The sequence below is a fragment of the Eurosta solidaginis genome, chromosome 1, assembly GCF_040869045.1.
Source record: "Eurosta solidaginis isolate ZX-2024a chromosome 1, ASM4086904v1, whole genome shotgun sequence".
Classification (NCBI taxonomy): Eukaryota; Metazoa; Arthropoda; class Insecta; order Diptera; family Tephritidae; genus Eurosta; species Eurosta solidaginis.
Window position 1 is genome coordinate 171,664,348 of NC_090319.1, and position 18,071 is coordinate 171,682,418.

The 18,071-nt window shown below is 36.3% G+C and overlaps 1 long non-coding RNA gene across 1 annotated transcript; it reads right to left on the minus strand.

The window, feature by feature from the left end:
- Nucleotides 1-777: 777 nt before the first annotated feature.
- Nucleotides 778-2,144, minus strand: LOC137239767 (uncharacterized). The gene is made up of 3 exons (XR_010949475.1): nucleotides 2,066-2,144; nucleotides 1,885-2,010; nucleotides 778-1,011 (listed from the first exon to the last, which is right to left on the minus strand). It is a non-coding gene; the product is annotated as an uncharacterized lncRNA (long non-coding RNA).
- Nucleotides 2,145-18,071: the final 15,927 nt, after the last annotated feature.

Genomic DNA, 18,071 nt, shown 5'->3' on the forward strand with positions numbered 1-18,071 from the left:
TCTGATCTAAACCTGAAAAAGGTGTAACATATTTTTTACATAAAATGAACTATTTAACATTTTCTCTGGCAGAAAAAAGGGGGAATTGGCTACCAGTGGTTTGAAACCACTTGCATTCGTGTTGGCGCTTCTATATATCATTAATATAAAAATATCATTTTAATAATTTAATTAATAGTAAAATATAAATTTTTTTCCTTTACATTTTAGAAGTGTGTACAAAAATATGTAATTTTACATACCGCAACCTAACCCAAAAAGTGTTGCAACTCATAATCAGAGTAACTTTGTGTTGAATGTTGATTTATACCACAAAAGTAACAAAATTCTTAAAAAACCAGGCTAAACGATAACGTTAACTACCCAAAAAACATAAGTTATTTCACGATGCTTTCATGGATCGATTTACATTTAAATACCGATTTAAATTTTTTTTCAGTTTTGACATTTTTTAGTTCAGAATTCGATATATACATGCAAGGGAATAATTTTCCATTGAGCGTACTTTATACTTTTTTTTCGTGATTTTGCAATAATAAACGTAGATACTCATAGTAATATTTTGTTTTTAATTATGTGATTACAATTTTATAAGGACCATTTAGTTGATGGTATTGGTACAGTCAGTTAAATTCATCAGTAATTATTTATATTCAAAATACTTTTTGTTATACATCTAGTTTATAAGGTTTTCTTAAAAATTATTGAAAAATTCGTTGCAATTGAATTGCCTTAAAAATCTTTGCAAACTTTATGCGATTGTTGAATATTCTTTAAATAGAGCATAAAAAGCTTAGGAACGTAGGAAAAAGCTTAGAATTATTAGATTTTTAGATCCTTTTTAATCAAGATTATTTCAGTGTGTGTTGTTCGTTTTGTTGTACAAATTCGTTGCATATTAATTTTCAGATCAAGAATACTCAAAGGTGTCGTGGAATCGTCTTGTTGGTCAATCGCGCGCCACAATATCCATTAGTGGGAATTGACTGTGTTGGCAAAAGATATGCTGAACTGTAGAGGAAGAAACATTTTATAAAATTTAATAAAATCAAAAATGATAGTTATGCTAGAAAGGGGTAAAGCATTGTATGTTAAAGTATAGCAAAGTCTCAGCGGACTTGTTCTGGTGGAAATTGAGTTTGAATAGGTCTCATTCTTCATTCTCAGAAACATGTACGAAGGTATCTTGTAAGATATTAAAAATCCTCAACCGGTGTCTTATCCCTACTTCTGTTTAACTTCTACATATCAATAGCTATCTTCACCACCAGAAGGAGTCACTGTTGTTTCCTACGCCTATACTATTGTTTCCTACATCGATGAGTTTTGTAATAAAATAAACGGATATCTCCCTGATCTCTCCGGTTTTGCCGCCTTGCGAAACGTGAAATTGTCACCGACCAAATCATCGGCGACCTTACTTATAACATGGACGTCCCAAATGTCGACCATTTTGAACATCCATGTCAATGGCACTACGCAACCGACTGTCTTACACCCCAAAATCTTGGGTGTGACGTTCGATCAGGATCTACATTTTGGTGAGCATGCAGCCGCATGTTGTCGCTTATCAACCTGTCGCTGAGTGCCGGTTTACCTTGGTGTAAAAACATGTTTTGATTGTTTTGTCGTAGGGCTGAGTTACATTACACTTAACGAGTCCCAAGGCGGTTAACGCCTTACCGGTAGTTGGTAAAAGAAACGGCATATACGATCAGAAGGCACTCGAAGACGATACCTCAAAACTAACAACCAAAAGCAATAATTATCATTTCACTGACACAATTTTTAAAGTTTTTTCTTCCGGAGTTGGACACAATCTTTTCATAATATTACTTAACAATTTAAGATTAGAAATTTTTTTCAATTTGTATTTAGACTTACCAGCAACAACAGAATCATGTACGCCGCACAATCATTATAGCATCATGTAACAAAGCTCAGTTTCTTCCAAAAATTGTTCGGGAACGCCAGGTAAAATCAATGTACATGTTCTAGCATTAACGCAACCTTCAAATAATTATAAACTATGAAAATAAAATCAATGTCAAACCCACTATCAAACCTTGGAAAATGTTGAAACCTTCACCACCAACTTGACGTTGTTCAAAGTAATCACATTGACCTAAAACACTTGAATTAAGTTATATCATTAGCTGTAGCCATAACAGCACCACCACAAGCTTTCATGGTACGTTTCAAAACTTCTTCTGGTACACGCTCACCTTCAATTCCAATTCTATATTTAATAATGCGATTTAATATTTTTTGTATGACTTTGGGTCCATCAAAGGAAAGTACAGCGCCCACAACCCTTTTAGAAAAGACATATTTTTGTTGATGAATAACTTTGGGGACATTGCTGTGGCAGCGCTTTTTCCAATAAAGCACGTTGTTGTTCCGTGTCATATCTTGGTCATGCATAATTGTAATGCTTTATGTATAGCTTTAATGATGAACGTGCATGCACGCCTTCCTCAGCGTATGGCTTAACTTGTTTTAAAATTTCACCTGCTTAAAGTACTACTGAAGTTGTGCCATAACCGACCTGATAAGAGAAATATTTTTATTGTACACATTCTAATATAACAAAAAAATTACCTCATTATCTTGAGATTTGGCGATGTCGACTGGATTTTTACGGCTGGATGCACAATATCCAATAGTTTCATAATGTTTGCCCTATCATTTGAAATTGTGGCCTTACCACTGGAATCAACAATATGCTTGTCCATACTGCGTGGACCTAATGTAGTGCGTACAGCGTCCACAATTGAATGCGAGACATTGATGTTGGATATGAGTTGAGGTTTACCTTGAGAGCTATCGGAACCCAAAGATTTTTTATACAAAATCTCATGTACCCAATACAAGTTCATATTTATCGACACGCTGTCCGGTGTGGCCAAATGTTGGAAATATTCAGTTGGCACTGTTGAGGAAAAAATATGGATCAATGAACATAAGTAAAAGTGAAAGATTTTTTTTACCATCTGTTGGTACTTTACACATAAGACATTAGAAACAACGACCAGCATCCACAAATTGCATATTAGCCTTGCAACGGTTACATCTAATTGGACCCAACTCACCAAAATTTACAATGCATGGCTCATATTCACCCTCAACCGTGCGTGCCATTGGTGAGATGGTAAGTGTAAGGGACAAAGCTGTTGTTTTTAATAAATCAGCTGTTGAAGGTATGCAATACAAAGAGGACCTGCAAACGAGAAAGATCAATGTAATTGCCAAACAAAACATTAATTTCGAATATCAATACCTAACGTAATGTGGCGAGGAGCTACCCTGATCGCATAAACCGGTTGCTGTGGTGGTATATACCTTGGCATAACTGGATGTGGTGTTATTGCCCCACCTGGTCCAGTAGATGCGGGCGGCATACCTGGAGGACCATGTTGCTCATGGCCACCAAATGGCTGGTGCAAAGGTTGTTGAGGTGGACCGGATTGTGACTGCATTAGACCAGACTGTCGTGGCATTGGACTCAGTTGCGGTGCCATTTGCTGTTCACCTGTTTGCTGGTATGGAGATGTAAAACCGCCTGCAATTGGTGTTGGTTGTTCAGCTGACCATTTTGAGGAGGACCAGTCTAGAAAAATAACGAAATTTATTAGACAGCAAGTTATTTAAAAATATATGTTTGCATATACTGCTTGTTTTGGTGGTGGCATATGAGGCAAGCCAGGTATAATTGTGCTATTTATAGTCATCTGATTGCGACCACCAGGTACAGATTGGCCTGGCGGTGTCGTTGCTGGAGGCGCTGGCGAATACATGGAAGTTGGCGCATTGGCTCGAGGTTTCTAAATGGATTTGCGAAAAATATGTGCAATTATCACACCTATTCAGATTTGCATGAACGTTTTATATTTACCTGCAAAAATTATATATATTCCACAATATTTAATGTTCCAAAATTAGCACAGGTCTGCAGCTAAATTCGCGGAAAAAGTTTTAGGCCAGGGAATGTTCACGATATACACTCAAAGTTTAGCTACTGAATGCCAACCACTTTAGAATTCATTACCAGCAATTTAGCAGCACAATAATTTATAATTGTATCACAATCGCACAATATAAATTAAATTTTATCTCTTAACAAAAATTTTGCACCGCCGATATGGAACGCTAAATTAGAAATGGCGGATTCGCAGAAAATTATTTTTGACGTATTTGAGGGTACATACCATGTAAGAAAAAGCAAGCATATATGAATGGGACATTGCAGTTAGGCCATCTCATTTTTTCATAGTACCAATTGTGGAACAATGTTGAATTTTTTGTTGTTGGTCGCCATTTTCGGTCACTAGATTTTTGCTGGGCCGTTTCTGTAACCTTCCCGATTTGCTATCGCAAGGCTCGTATCGCTTTCGATATGAAAAGCGATTCTCGTCGTGTTCCAATGACACATGATCCATATGGTTCACATTGTTGTTTGCATTTGCATGTTCAATCTCTATCCGTATCTGATTCATGTGTCTTTGGAACACGAGGGCTGTAACACACTCGCATGGTGGAATAATCAAGTGAAGTAAGCCGTCAATTGTCTCGCTCTAAATTCTTCTTTGTCCTGTCATTCGGCTATCTGAAAAATTTTCACCAATGTTGTCCCCGAAAAAGTGTTGTTTTTTTTTCATTTTCCAGCAGTAAAATATGGTCGTTTTAGTACTTTTTCACATATACCAGCAGGTGAATATTACCGGATTTAATTACAGAGATTCATCATTTGGGTATCTTTGGTGTTGGCTTGCATAAGTAAGGTCGTGCTTAAATATTACGTTCATATTATTGAAGTTTCCATTATATAAGTATGTTTAATTAGTCCAAAAAAATTTAAACAGGTCTTTGTTACAACAAACAATTTGACTTCACGTCATTTTCGCCTGTGCAGCGCTACTGAAGACTTTCGAGAAATGTAAAAGAACACGGAGGCTCTATTACATCTTATTTATGTATGTATGTAAACACTTCGCTAAAACAATGGATTTCTAAATATAGTTACGAAAAATGTTAACTCACTATTGTTGTTTAGACCACTAAGATAAGAGGAATGTTACAGTTATGGATTGTAATTTAGAATATAAGAATCCGTCTTGATCGGATTAGCACCTTCTGGTTCTAGGCCGACTCCTATTATATTATTACATATTTTAGTAAATCATAACTTGGGGACATTAGTAATACATCATAAATTAAACTGTTAAGAGGTTTTGGGAGATCTTCTGATCAAGTTTGTATGATATAATAGAAGGTCATATGTTTTACTTCCGACTCTCAATGTCAAATCAAAATATACCCTGAATCGACTGTCATATAATAAATCTAACTAGGAGACACATAATGTGCTGTCTTTACAATGATTATAACACTCTAATATGTGCACCTTACCACGAAAGCGATGAATATTTTCTTTCAACCATTAAAAATGGATTTACATCACCGGAATAAGAACGGTTTTATATAAAATAAGGACCATATACCGATTATTTATCATATATTTAGAAGAGCCAACGATAAAACAGTTACTTCAAAAGCCCTTACCAGAGAAAACCAACGTTTTGACACATACGTCTCCCCCATAGGCAAAATAGAGGCCCGTTCTATTAATAAAAAATGATGGTGGCTAAACAATACACAATCGTAAACACTAACTCATGCCGGATACCCGACATAACTTCCTTTTAAACCATTTTATCTTCTATTAGAAATAAGCTAATCATGCACTGTTTTTACAGGTTTTTTTCTGTGCAATATAATCATAAAATATTATAAAAGCTTCAAATTAAAGCAGACACATCTAAATACCATCAATTAATAAAATGTTACTATATATATCTATGAGAAGCTCGTCATGTACTAGAGAACTCGTCTAGAGTCATTGTATAATTGTATTATTTACTTAAAACTATTGTTTATTTTAGTATATAACATTATTAATACCAAATAAATAAACAAATGAAAAAATAGTTGATGGTTTTTGATAGCCTTGTAAGTACTTGTTATTGTAAAAAATTTCATGAGCTGATAGGCCTTAGTTAAATAAAACACAATATTTAAAATTGTATTTTAGTTTTACTTCGTCGATATTTCGATTTCAGTCTGAAATCATCTTCAGGACTGTCAAACACAAATAGAAAAAACGACAATTAGAATAATATCCTATTTTGCATATAGGTATATAATAAAGGAACTTACACATATGACTATGTTTGATCGACTGATCAGATGTTCAAAAATTAAGTATAATAAAGCATAAGAACGGAAATAAATCAGAAAAAAGTGCATGAGCCATAACTATAGTGTTTAGTTGTTAATATTGGGTAGATTTTTAGCGGGATGTTGGCTGGACGCTGTTTGAATTTGCTGAGCACCGTGAAGCTTGCACTGCATGTTGTTGTTGCTTCAGCAATATATGTCGATATGCATATGCGCATTGGTCGGTGTCACTTTTAAAATTCATTCTCTTATCATTAGGTGTGCTCATAATATGAATTTCCAGGGTAAAACGCTTATTATAATGTTTCTCAATATCCAAAATAGGAACATTTCTGAAGTCAGGATAGTGACCAGTATCCTTACAATGCGCTGTCAAGGATGTCTTATTGTCCGAAGCATTGTTTCTAAGCTTCATATTGGACTTATGATCGGGAATCCTTGTCTTTAGCTTTAATTTGGTTGTCCCCACACATACTTTATCCCATAAGTGGGACCCGTCACTGTTGCATGGAATTTTATAAATAATGTTGGATTTCTCATCCTTCGAGACACTGTTCTTAGTATTGCTGTAAACCTGTCGTAACGTATTGTTATAGGTGAACGCTAGTGTAATTTTCTTTAACTAAGGCCTATCAGCTCATTAAATTTTTTACAATAACAAAAAAAAAAAAAGTCAAATCCAAAGAGCAGATGGAAGAACAATGGATTTTTAGGGATGGAAACACATTTAGGCAAGGTGCACACGAAGCTACTTTCGAGCGTCGCTACAAAAAGCAAACAATTATTGAAAAAAATAAAAAATAAAATTTCTTGAGCTATATCCATGGTTCAACTATATACAGGTCGGCTCATCTGTAAGGCAACAAAATATGTCTGTTCAAATTGTCAAAATCTGTGTATTGGTGTTGTTGCGAATGGTATTGAATGGAAACATAAAACTTAGCAGTTTTTGTATGTGTAAGTAAAATGTTGCCAATGTGTTGGTTTCATTTTGAGTTTGCCATCTCCTTTTGACAATCCCTTCGACCATGCAATGACATAAATAAAATCAGCTGATGAGATGAGCCAACCTGTACATAATTGAACCATGGCTATATCCGCCCCCGAAACCAAAGGAAAATAGGTATTAGACGTTGTCCCGGTGTCTTTGTAAATTATGAAAGGCAATTTTAAACCACCGCGGACTAGAGAAAACGTTGATTTCTAGTTTCCCACACTTTTTAGCCTTTTAAACGCTTCAACAATGTCTATCCAAGCTGTTGTGGTGTTTATACTCTTTTTCGCTTTGGTAATATACCTTTCACGCACTTTTATTAACTAAAGTAACATTTTTCAACTAATTACACAAATTTGCATACAAAAAAATGTAAACAAACATCTTCTTCTTCCTTTTTTTCAAGCGTACGTATGCTCAGCGACCAACATTGCTACACGAAAATTTCATGCTTTATCACTTTCATACAGCTGACGCCTCGTATGCAGCTCTCCATTCAAATACATGTGTTCGGCATCAAAGCGTATAAATTTCGCCTGCAGCGTCTATGACGCGTACCCTCGTGTGCACCTTGCCTTAAAAGTATCACGATCACTTCCAAGTGTGACTGTAAAACTTTTCATCAAACCCGAAACCCATTTAAGTGCGCAAAGTTCCTACAGTTCAACTATATAATGGATAAAACTTCTCCCACTTATGTCCGGTTTTTCGATAAAAGCTTCAACTGCAGTATATTTTAGACTCATTATTGAATTTTACTACTCATCACAGTTTAAGTTTTTTAATTTTATTCGATGCCTAAAGTAGTACAAGCTTGCACTGGTCCTGTGTATCCCTTTTGCATTGGCATTAGGTGGCACTCACATGCTGAAAAAAACTGTATTGGCTTTCGTAGTAAGGCATTTATTTTTCTACTCCTACTTTTCCAAAGCGAGTAAACATTTTACCCTCATCTGAACGTTGAAAATACATCCCTACCGTTTCAGATAGCGTATATCATGATTCAATCACAAGAGGTTTGCTCGACAGACACATTTTTTTTGACAATTGCAGTCATTTTGCTCCCAAAAATTGACATCCGTTAACTGTCTTGTTTCTTTGCGAGTTTTCGAAAAATATTAGCAGTAGAAATAGGAAGCAATCAGTTTACAAATACCGGATAAGTACTGAACTGCATAATTCCTTAGAACATTTTTTTTAATTTTGTAGTGAATTTACTAACTATCCCTCGATCCATTAGTACGGCTGAACATTGAACATAGGTAATTTTATAAAGGGTGAGGACACCAAGAAATCGTGCAGTTTCGTAAACCTATGAACATACGAACCGAAACCAATTTAAAATTCATCGTTCAACGTTAAAACCTCGATTATTAAATCGATTCGATGACATTGTTAACTTATTCAGGTAAAAGTCAAGAACAGGGTCTATTGCTAATGCGCGTCCAAAAATATTGAATAAATATAGTTGGTAAAAGGAATAGAAGTAGCAAGTTTGCCAGTCAAACAAACCACCGCTGTATAGCTAAATGGTTAGCACAGCGTGCCCAAAGCGTACTGATGATGAAGGCTTAGCACCCTTCGAAATGTATCTATCTGCGCAGCTATGGCAGGTTGTCTGAAAAATTTTCTACTTACTATTCCAAAAACAAAATACAATTTTTCAAATTTAGAAAAATTAAAAAATAACAATAATTATCATTAGAAAAAAATTATTGTTCTGGCCTTGAGCTCGAATCGAACCTTGAATCATTTATCGATAGGCCGATAAAAACAACCATGAGCACTTGGCAATGTCAAACAAAGTAATTGACAATAAACAAAAATCCAGCATTATCAGTGATTTGCACCAGATGGCGCAACACTGAATAAATATAGTTGGTAAAAGGAATAGAAGTAGCAAATTTGCCAGTCAAACAAACCACCGCTGTATAGCTAAATGGTTAGCACAGCGTGCCCAAAGCGTACTGATGATGAAGGCTTAGCACCCTTCGAAATGGATCTATCTGCGCAGCTATGGCAGGTTGTCTGAAAAATTTTCTACTTACTATTCCAAAAATAAAATACAATTTTTCAAATTTAGAAAAATTAAAAAATAACAATAATTATCATTAGAAAAAAATTATTGTTCTGGCTTTGAGGTCGAATTGAACCGTGAATCATTTATAACTAGGCCGATAAAAACAAAAACAATTGTTATTAAACCATGAGCACTTGGCAATGTCAAACAAAATAATTGACAATAAACAAAAATCCAGCATTATCAGTGATTTGCACCAGATGGCGCAACACTGAATAAAAATAATTGGTAAAAAGAATAGAAGTAGCAAATTTGCCAGTCAAACAAACCACCGCTGTATAGCTAAATGGTTAGCACAACGTGCCCAAAGCGTACTGATGATGAAGGCTTAGCACCCTTCGAAATGTATCTATCTGTGCAGCTATGGCAGGTTGTCTGAAAAATTTTCTACTTACTATTCCAAAAACAAAATACAATTTTTCAAATTTAGAAAAATTAAAAAATAACAATAATTATCATTAGAAAAATATTATTGTTCTGGCCTTGAGCTCGAATCGAACCTTGAATCAATTATCGTTATCGTCTTATATTTCAAAGTACTCATATTTGAATTTCTCATTTTAAAATGGACTTGTTTTCAGATCAAAAAGAAGGAAATAATTTCATTGGTCACAAGTTAATTGGTTCTAATTATAGGCTATGGAAATTTCAACTAACCGCGTATATCAAAGCGCGTGGTCTAACCGACAATGTACTGGGTAAAGTACCAGCGCAAGATGCCGCCGCCCAAGTAAAGGATCAATATGAACGAAACGAAGGGAAATCAATGAACGCGATAATTCAATCCATAGACACAGGGCGTGCAAATCTTGTTTTGGCATGCAGCACAGCTAAAGAAATGATGGAAAAGTTAAGCAGTGTCTATGAAAAGAACTCCGCGATTCGAGTAATGACACTTTATGAGGAATACTTTTTACTCAAAATGGCGGATGATGAAAGAGTCGTCGGGTACATTGCCAAAGTTAATCAATTGTCATCTGAAATTGAGCAGCAAGGTGAAAATTGTCTAATACGTTAAAAATGGTGCGTATAATTGGTAGTCTTCCGGTAAAATTTAACAATTACAAAACTGTTTGGTATTATACTATAGAGACACGCACACTCGATACGTTAATGTCATCATTACAATTAGAAGAAGACAATTTAAACAGAATAAATGGTGAACAAAACACATCAGATGCAGCATATGTGACAAAATTTAAACGCAAAAGTGAAATCAAAGCGAAATCGAAATCAAACTTAAATGAATTAAAAAAGAAAAGCAAATGTAATTCGTGTAATCAAATTGGGCATTGGACACGTGACAAAAGGTGTCCAAAGTACAAATATACATCCAATGAAAGTAGAAAGAAAGCAAATTCTGATACTAATGAGATTTCGTTGTGTTCCGTTGTAAATGCCAAACAAGAGGAAGAATCGAAATCAGATTTTTGGTGTGCTGATTCCGGAGCATCAAGTCATATGACTTCTCGTCGTGAATGGTTCACGGAGTTAAAAAAATACACCGGAAAGAAAACGGTCAATTTGGTCAACCGTTTTAGTTTAGAAATTCGCGGAATTGGTACCATCTTAATTGATGCAAGAGTAAACAATCAAGCAAAGTTTTTCTGTGAAGATTTTCAATTTGGAAAAATGACCAGGTCAACACATAAAAAGTTAACTCAAAGGGCGTGTTCTTCAGTTGCTGGCGAGTATTTACACATGGACGTGTGCGGTCCCATGGGAGTGAGTGGAATCGGTGGGTATAATTATTTTCTTTTGATCAAGGATGAGGCAACAACTTTTCGCCTTACGTATTTGTTGAAGACCAAAGATGAGGTCTATGAGTGCCTGAAATTTTTTATTCCCATGGTTCGCAATATGAATGGTGCTCAGATTAAATTCGTTCGTTTTCACAATGGGACGGCAATTATTAATCAAAAAGTCAAAAGATTATTCAGCGATGAAGGTATCCAAATTGAATATATCACACCATATTGACTCTTATAATGTGAATAGTTCGTTGTGATCACAGTGTGTATAGAAAACAACAAACAATTGGTAATTATATCTATTCATTTGTGCCTGATTTGTCTATTTATTTAAATAAATATGACTTGCCGTTGTGGAATGAAAGCGGAACGTGCTCAGGCCAAAGTGCAGTGCTCTAAATATAATGAGCTTTTCCACCTACATTGTGTTGGTATGCAACAGTCTGACCTAGAGTACCTGTTGAGTTCAAATACCCCATTTTTGTGCGATGAGCGTAAAGCTGTGCGTCGTTGTTCTCTTCGATCTCCGCTTAAAAATAATACAACAAGTAATGAGCGCCAATGCAACCAAAACATTGACAAGCAATCTCTTGCGTTGTTGATCGATGAGTTCGCTGAAGTTAAAGATCTTAATTCTAATATTCTATGTGTGGTTAATTCTGTGAGAGAAGATAATGAATGCCTTCGCAATAAAGTTGAGACTCTTCAAACTGAAATCATTGAATTATGCTCTATGCTTGCTGAAAATAAATCGATTGTGTCGCACTTGCTATCTGAATTCAGTGAAGTGCGTGGTAATTTAGTGGCCCTTTGGCCAAAGAGAAAGAGAGTGGAATGGAAATAATTGTGTCTGATGGTAATGGCGTACTCAGTGCAGTCAATACTTCTTATTCTGCAGCTAAGACAGCTTCTGTTCCAACAACAAATATGCCAGACTCCTTCGTTGCTGCTTTGTCAACTAGTGTAGTTAATAATACTTCCTGGCCAAAAAACAATGCTGCCGTCCCCTCATGTTGCTGCTCCCGCTACTGGTACTCCGACTGCGGCGCCAATGTTTCCAACCCATATGAGTGCAACTAATTTAGATGAACTATCTACAGCTGCTGATAACCAAAGTGATTAGAACACTGTGCGTAAAAAAAGAGTTCTAATAAATGCAAAAATAAGTCCTCTGGTTCTAGTACAGCAAATTCTTCCCAAAGCGATTTAAATTCAAATCTGCTGCAAAATTCTGGTAACAATGCTGATTCCAGGGCAAATATCAACGCTAGCCCCCCAAAAATGCAAACTCTCGGAAATTAATTAAACCCTTAGTTATTGGGTGAGCTCCAGTAATGAGTTACGAGCTGTTGTCAGAAGAAAATGTCTCCATATATCTCCCTTTTCTACTTTAGCAACACCTGACCAGGTAAAAAAATATATTGCTAGACATACTGGTATGGAAGAAAACTCCATTATTTGCAGTAGTCTTAGCAAGAAAAATGTGGATCCGAGCTCTTTGAGACACCTAAATTTCAAGTTAGGCGTTAATGCCAACCCATATGCGATGCTGTTGCGGCCTGAACTATGACCTGCAAATATTGTTGTGCGCCCGTTTAAATTCAAGCCGAAAAACGACGAAATCCAACCGATGTCCGACGGCAATCGGTTGGGTTAGATGGAGTAAATAATCACCTAAGATTATATATGCAGAATATGGCTAGTGTTAGAACAAAATCCCAGCTGGTGCGGCTATTTAGCTCCCATGAAGAATATGATGTTTTCGTCTTCATTGAGACGTGGCTAAATGAAAACTTTTTCAGCGAGGAATATTTTGATCCTATGTTATACAATGTGTTTCGCACAGATAGAAATTCAAACCTTACTGGTTGTGCACGAAGTGGTGGAGTTCTCATTGCGGTACATTCCAAACATCATGCTTCTGAAATCATACTGGAAAATAATAGTGCGCTACTTGACCAGCTATGTGTATGCATTCGAGGCTCATCAGACCCGGTTTTTGTTTGTGCTTCATATATACCGCCCAATAGTAGCCACGACTTATACACTGCACATGTCGATAATATTACGTCACTGGCATTGAACAAAGTTGGTGCTGATCATCTCTGCGTGCTGTGTGATTTTAATCTGGGTAAGGCCTTGGTGAGCCACCGATAATGTACAATTTTCCCTGGTTTGATTTTAGCCAGATCCACCGGAACCACGCCGCTAGAAATTGCATGGGGAAAATTCAGTTTTTTTTGGAGCAGGGGGCATATTTTCAAATCAATTTTCTCGAAGCCGTCCACCCCTGAAAATATATTGTAATAAAATAATTAAAAATGGTTGACAATTATAATAAATGAGTGATAGCAATAACTTACTGGAAGAGTTTCACAAGTTTCGATTTGACGGCTCAGTTTTCCGGTTGCCGATCTTGGTCCAGTGCTGGTTGATTTATCGAAAGCTTCAAACAAATGCCGAAACGGAAGTTCGTTGAAGTGTAGAAGGCAAACGAACCAATGCAATGGTCCTTTTAACAGCAATTCGAATCGTCGTATAATTCCACCGTGTGGACCAGTGTTTGTTGGCTCACCGTCAGTTCATATTCCAATTAATGCATCCAGTGATATATTTTTATCGTTGAAAAAACCATTTATTGTTTTGCATTCAGCGGTTTCATGTTCCAGTCTTACATAACCAATCAATTCAGAATTGTGTTCTCTCAAAATAACAAGATGAGGTTCTTTTACCATCCTAGTATGATACTTCTCATCAATTTTATCTACCGTTAAAGTATCATCTTTTCTGCCATCGAATGAAAACGCTAACAAATTGGTATCATCTAACCGTTTGCGAAGCACTGCTTGTCTGTATTTCTCTTTTTCTCTGCGAACTTTCGATTTATCCATGATGAGAGGTTTCCCATGCTTATCTTTAATTTTAAAATCTTGCAAAAGAGTGGTTCCCAATGCTGATGCTACTCTGTCAGGCACACCAAATCTGTCACATACCAAGGCAAAGTTAAAAAAATCGTATCTCTCTGTGTATTGTGATCCATATCTTCTTGAACTGGTGGCGGTGCGTATGTTGAATCATCGAGATCTTGGCATTGATGACATAGACGTTGCTCCTTGCTCTTCAGTTTCCATCATAAATGCATCCATTGTTAGTCTTCTCTGATTATGTTGATCGTGCATGAACTCTTTGAGGCGTTCGGGAACCCAGCCGCAAGCACATGGAGCTGCCTTCAAATCGCATTTACATGTTCCAATGTAAAAAATTGTTTCCAGAGATTTTACATGCTCTGTAAATTGTTGGGTGTTGTTTCTTCTCTTGATTTACTCTTGATACTTGTCAATCAATTTATTCAATTTATTAAATACACTTTTTTTCAGCATTATTTCTATATATCAAGTTTTTCCCAAATTCCAATCAACTTATCATGTACTTGAATAGTGAATGATTTATGGGAACACTTTTTTTGTTCTGTTTTAGCACGTTCGCTTAAGTAAAAATAATATCTCAAGATGTCCAGATGGGTTGGTAAATTAAGATCAATTAAATCAGTAGACACACCAAAAACAGTAACATTATGCTTGGTAAATGACTCATTGGGTTTTCGATAGTTGTTGATGTAGTTGCTTCATCTTGCGGTGTAGAGGATGGTGGACTCATTGTAAACTTTTTGATTTGGAATGATCACTTCACCTATTATTTTTTTTGAAATATTTGTTTATCTGAAATTAGCACTTCACGCTTTGAGTTCTTCACAATGACTTAATGCATTCACAAAAACTGTTGCGTTATATATGGTCTACGAGACGAGGTAATAAGAATGAAATGGTAATTTCAATTCTACCTGCTGTGTCTTGTGGTGGCTTAAAAAAAACAACACAAGCAATTTTACGATCTGCAATTGTGTCACAGTGATAACTTCATTTTTTAAAACGGTTGAATAAAAAACCAACACAACTATGTTTACGGCATGCAAATGCATCAGAGTGATGCCTTGGTTTTAAAAGGGTTGTAAAAACGTTAATTTCTAATAATTTTTTTTTAATTTCTTTTATATTACTAAATTAAATTCATTTTTTCATTTACATATGATCTGACTAAATAAATTTCTAAAGAGAAAAATAAACAACAAAAAGAAAAAACATAGGCATTTCGCTGATTTTTTCATGTAAAGTGCAAAACCGGCGATTTTTTGAAAGGTTTGTATGGTGAACCCCCAGGGGGGTTCCAGGGGGTGTGCCACTGGCATCGGTGGGTTAGGCCTTCAAAGTTAGTGGGGGGTCGGTCATACATTTGGACTAGATTGGAGCACTCTAAATGGGTCAAAGTGGAATTTTTCAAAATTTGCCCCTACCCAAAAGTTCGACCCAAATCGGGGGACATCAGAATTCGTTTTAGAGGTATGGTTCCTTCGGCAAAGTTTCTTACTTTGATCTATAGAATACGATTTTCAAAGAGCAATGAGCGATTTTTAAATCGACCAGCCCTACTGTTTGGGCTTTCACTCAGTATTTTTGAGTTGGATTGAATCCTAGTTATTTAATCGTCGTTGCATGGTTGTAGTTGATGGTGTTAGGTCTCATCCATTCGTTGCTTCCTCCGGTGTTCCATAAGGTATTATCTTGGGTCCACTGTTTTTTGTCATGTTTGTTAATGATATTCGCTCTTGCTTCTCTAAAGTAAGATTCTTGCTGTATGCAGATGACCTTAAGATATACTTGCCTATTCATAGCCTTCATGATGCGGTATTGTTGCAAGAAGCTTTGGATAAACTTAGTAACTGGTGTAATAATATTCGGTTATCACTTAACCTAAAAAGTGCTTTCAAGCGTGTCAACTTGACAGGGGGACAATTTAATCGGTGTCGTTCGTTTTCGATTTTTTACGTGGGGTTGTTGATTGCCCTGTGCTCTTGGAGAGGTTTTTCATTAATATACCGGCTAGAGCTCTTCGTGCTTCTGAGTTTTTTCATATTGGTGTTCTTAGGGCTCTTTATGCGCGGAATGCTCCAATTACTGGAGCCTTAATAGAATTTCTAAATTTTGTGAGATAGATTTTTCTTTTTCGAAAGGTGGCTTTCTGAGTATTTTAAATACTTTTTATAAGTAAGGTAATTTATATTAACATTGTTAACTACTTTACAATTTTATAATTAGCCGGTAAGATTACTTTTTAATTAGCTTAAATAAATAAATAAATATACGCCAGAGCAGAATGGTCGAGCTTAGCGAAAAATAGAACCACTCAAGAAAGTGCGAGAACCATGCTGGTTGCTAGCGGTTTACCTAAGTTTTTATGGCCTGAGGCAGTACCAGCTGCAACGTATTTGTTGAAAGGTGCAACAAATAGTAAGTGTATTGGCAGTACGCCATACGAAAAGTGGTTTGGTCGAAAATCACACCTGGGCCACATCAAAATTTTTTGGATATGAGTATTTTGTCCAAATCCCGGTGCAAAAAGGTCGTAAAAAGTGGGATCCAAAGGTAAAGAAAGTTCATTTGGTTGGGTTTGAGCCCACTATCAAGAAATTTCGGTTATATGATCCAGAGAACCAGAAGATTTTTCTCAGCTGCAATGTTCATTTTAATGAAGTTGAGTCCAAAAATTTCATTATTCAGGACAACTCCGATAGTGAGAACGAGGTAATTGTTCAGCGAACAGTGAAACTGTTGCAAGCGATGAAGATCATTTTGAAGATGCGCAAGATGAAAGCGTAGGCCAAAGAAACAACGAACGGTGTGATTTGCGACTATGAGTCAAGCCCCCAGATCGTTTGATTGAGACTGTATGTTGTGCGACCGTAATTGAACCAGTGACATATGAAGAAGCTGTGAAATCATTAAATGTAGAACAGTGGAAGCATGCCATGGACGAATAATACTTGGGATTTAGTCGCCCACCCGAAAACCCAAGGGGTATCCACAATCGATGGATATTTAAAGTTAAAGAGAAAACAGATGATTCGATTGAAAGGTTTAAAGCTCTTTTGGTAATTCGTGGCTTTACCCAACAATATGGTGTAGACTATGAGAAATTCAGCCCTATAGCCAAATACACATTGATTCGCACAATCTTATCTCTGGCAGCAATGAACAAAATGCAATTAAAACAGTTTGACGTTAAAACTGAATTTTTGTACGGAAACCTAAAAGAAAATATTTTTATGAAACAACCGGTTGGCAGTGACCGCGTATGCAAGTTAAATAAAAGTTTGTATGGCTTAAAGCAGGCATCACGGTGCTGGAATGAGGAATTTACGTCTTTTCTTCGTAAATACAACTTCAAGGTTAGCAATTTCGATGCATGTGTATTTACTCGTTACAAAGACGCTTCCATGACAATTATTGCAATTTATGTGGACGACGGGTTGGTAGTTACCAACGACAATGGTGAAATCGACGCAATCATTCTATATTTACAAGAAAATTTTGAGATAAAAGTATCGGATGTCATTCGTTTTTTGGAGCTAGAGGTTCAACTGCTGCAAGACGGATCAATGTACGTGCCTATGCCAAGAAAATTCTAAATCGTTTCGGTACGATGGAATGTAAACCTGTATCAACACCGATAGATCACAATCAGAATCTTGGCGACTTCGTGAATGATGAACGAGACACAGGATATCCATATCGAGAAGCAGTTGGAAGCCTGATGTATCTGGCAACTGGCACGCGGCCGGATATAAGCTATGCTGTTGGGTTGTAAGTCGGTACCGCGACAAACCAACTTTGGCCCATGTAAATGCAGTCAAGCGCATCCTGAAGTATGTAAAGGGAACAATTCAAGTTGATATCCTTTATAATAGTGATAGTCAGTTAAATCTGATCGGGTATAGTGATGCTGACTATGCTGGAGATAGTGAAACAAGAAGGTCAACTAGTGGTTATGTTTTTAACATTGGTTCTGGTGTCATTAGTTGGGCATCAATGAGACAACAATCTGTTTCAACTTCTTCGACAGAGTCCGAGTATGTCGCGGCATGTCAAGCTGTGAAAGAATTAGTTTGGTTAAA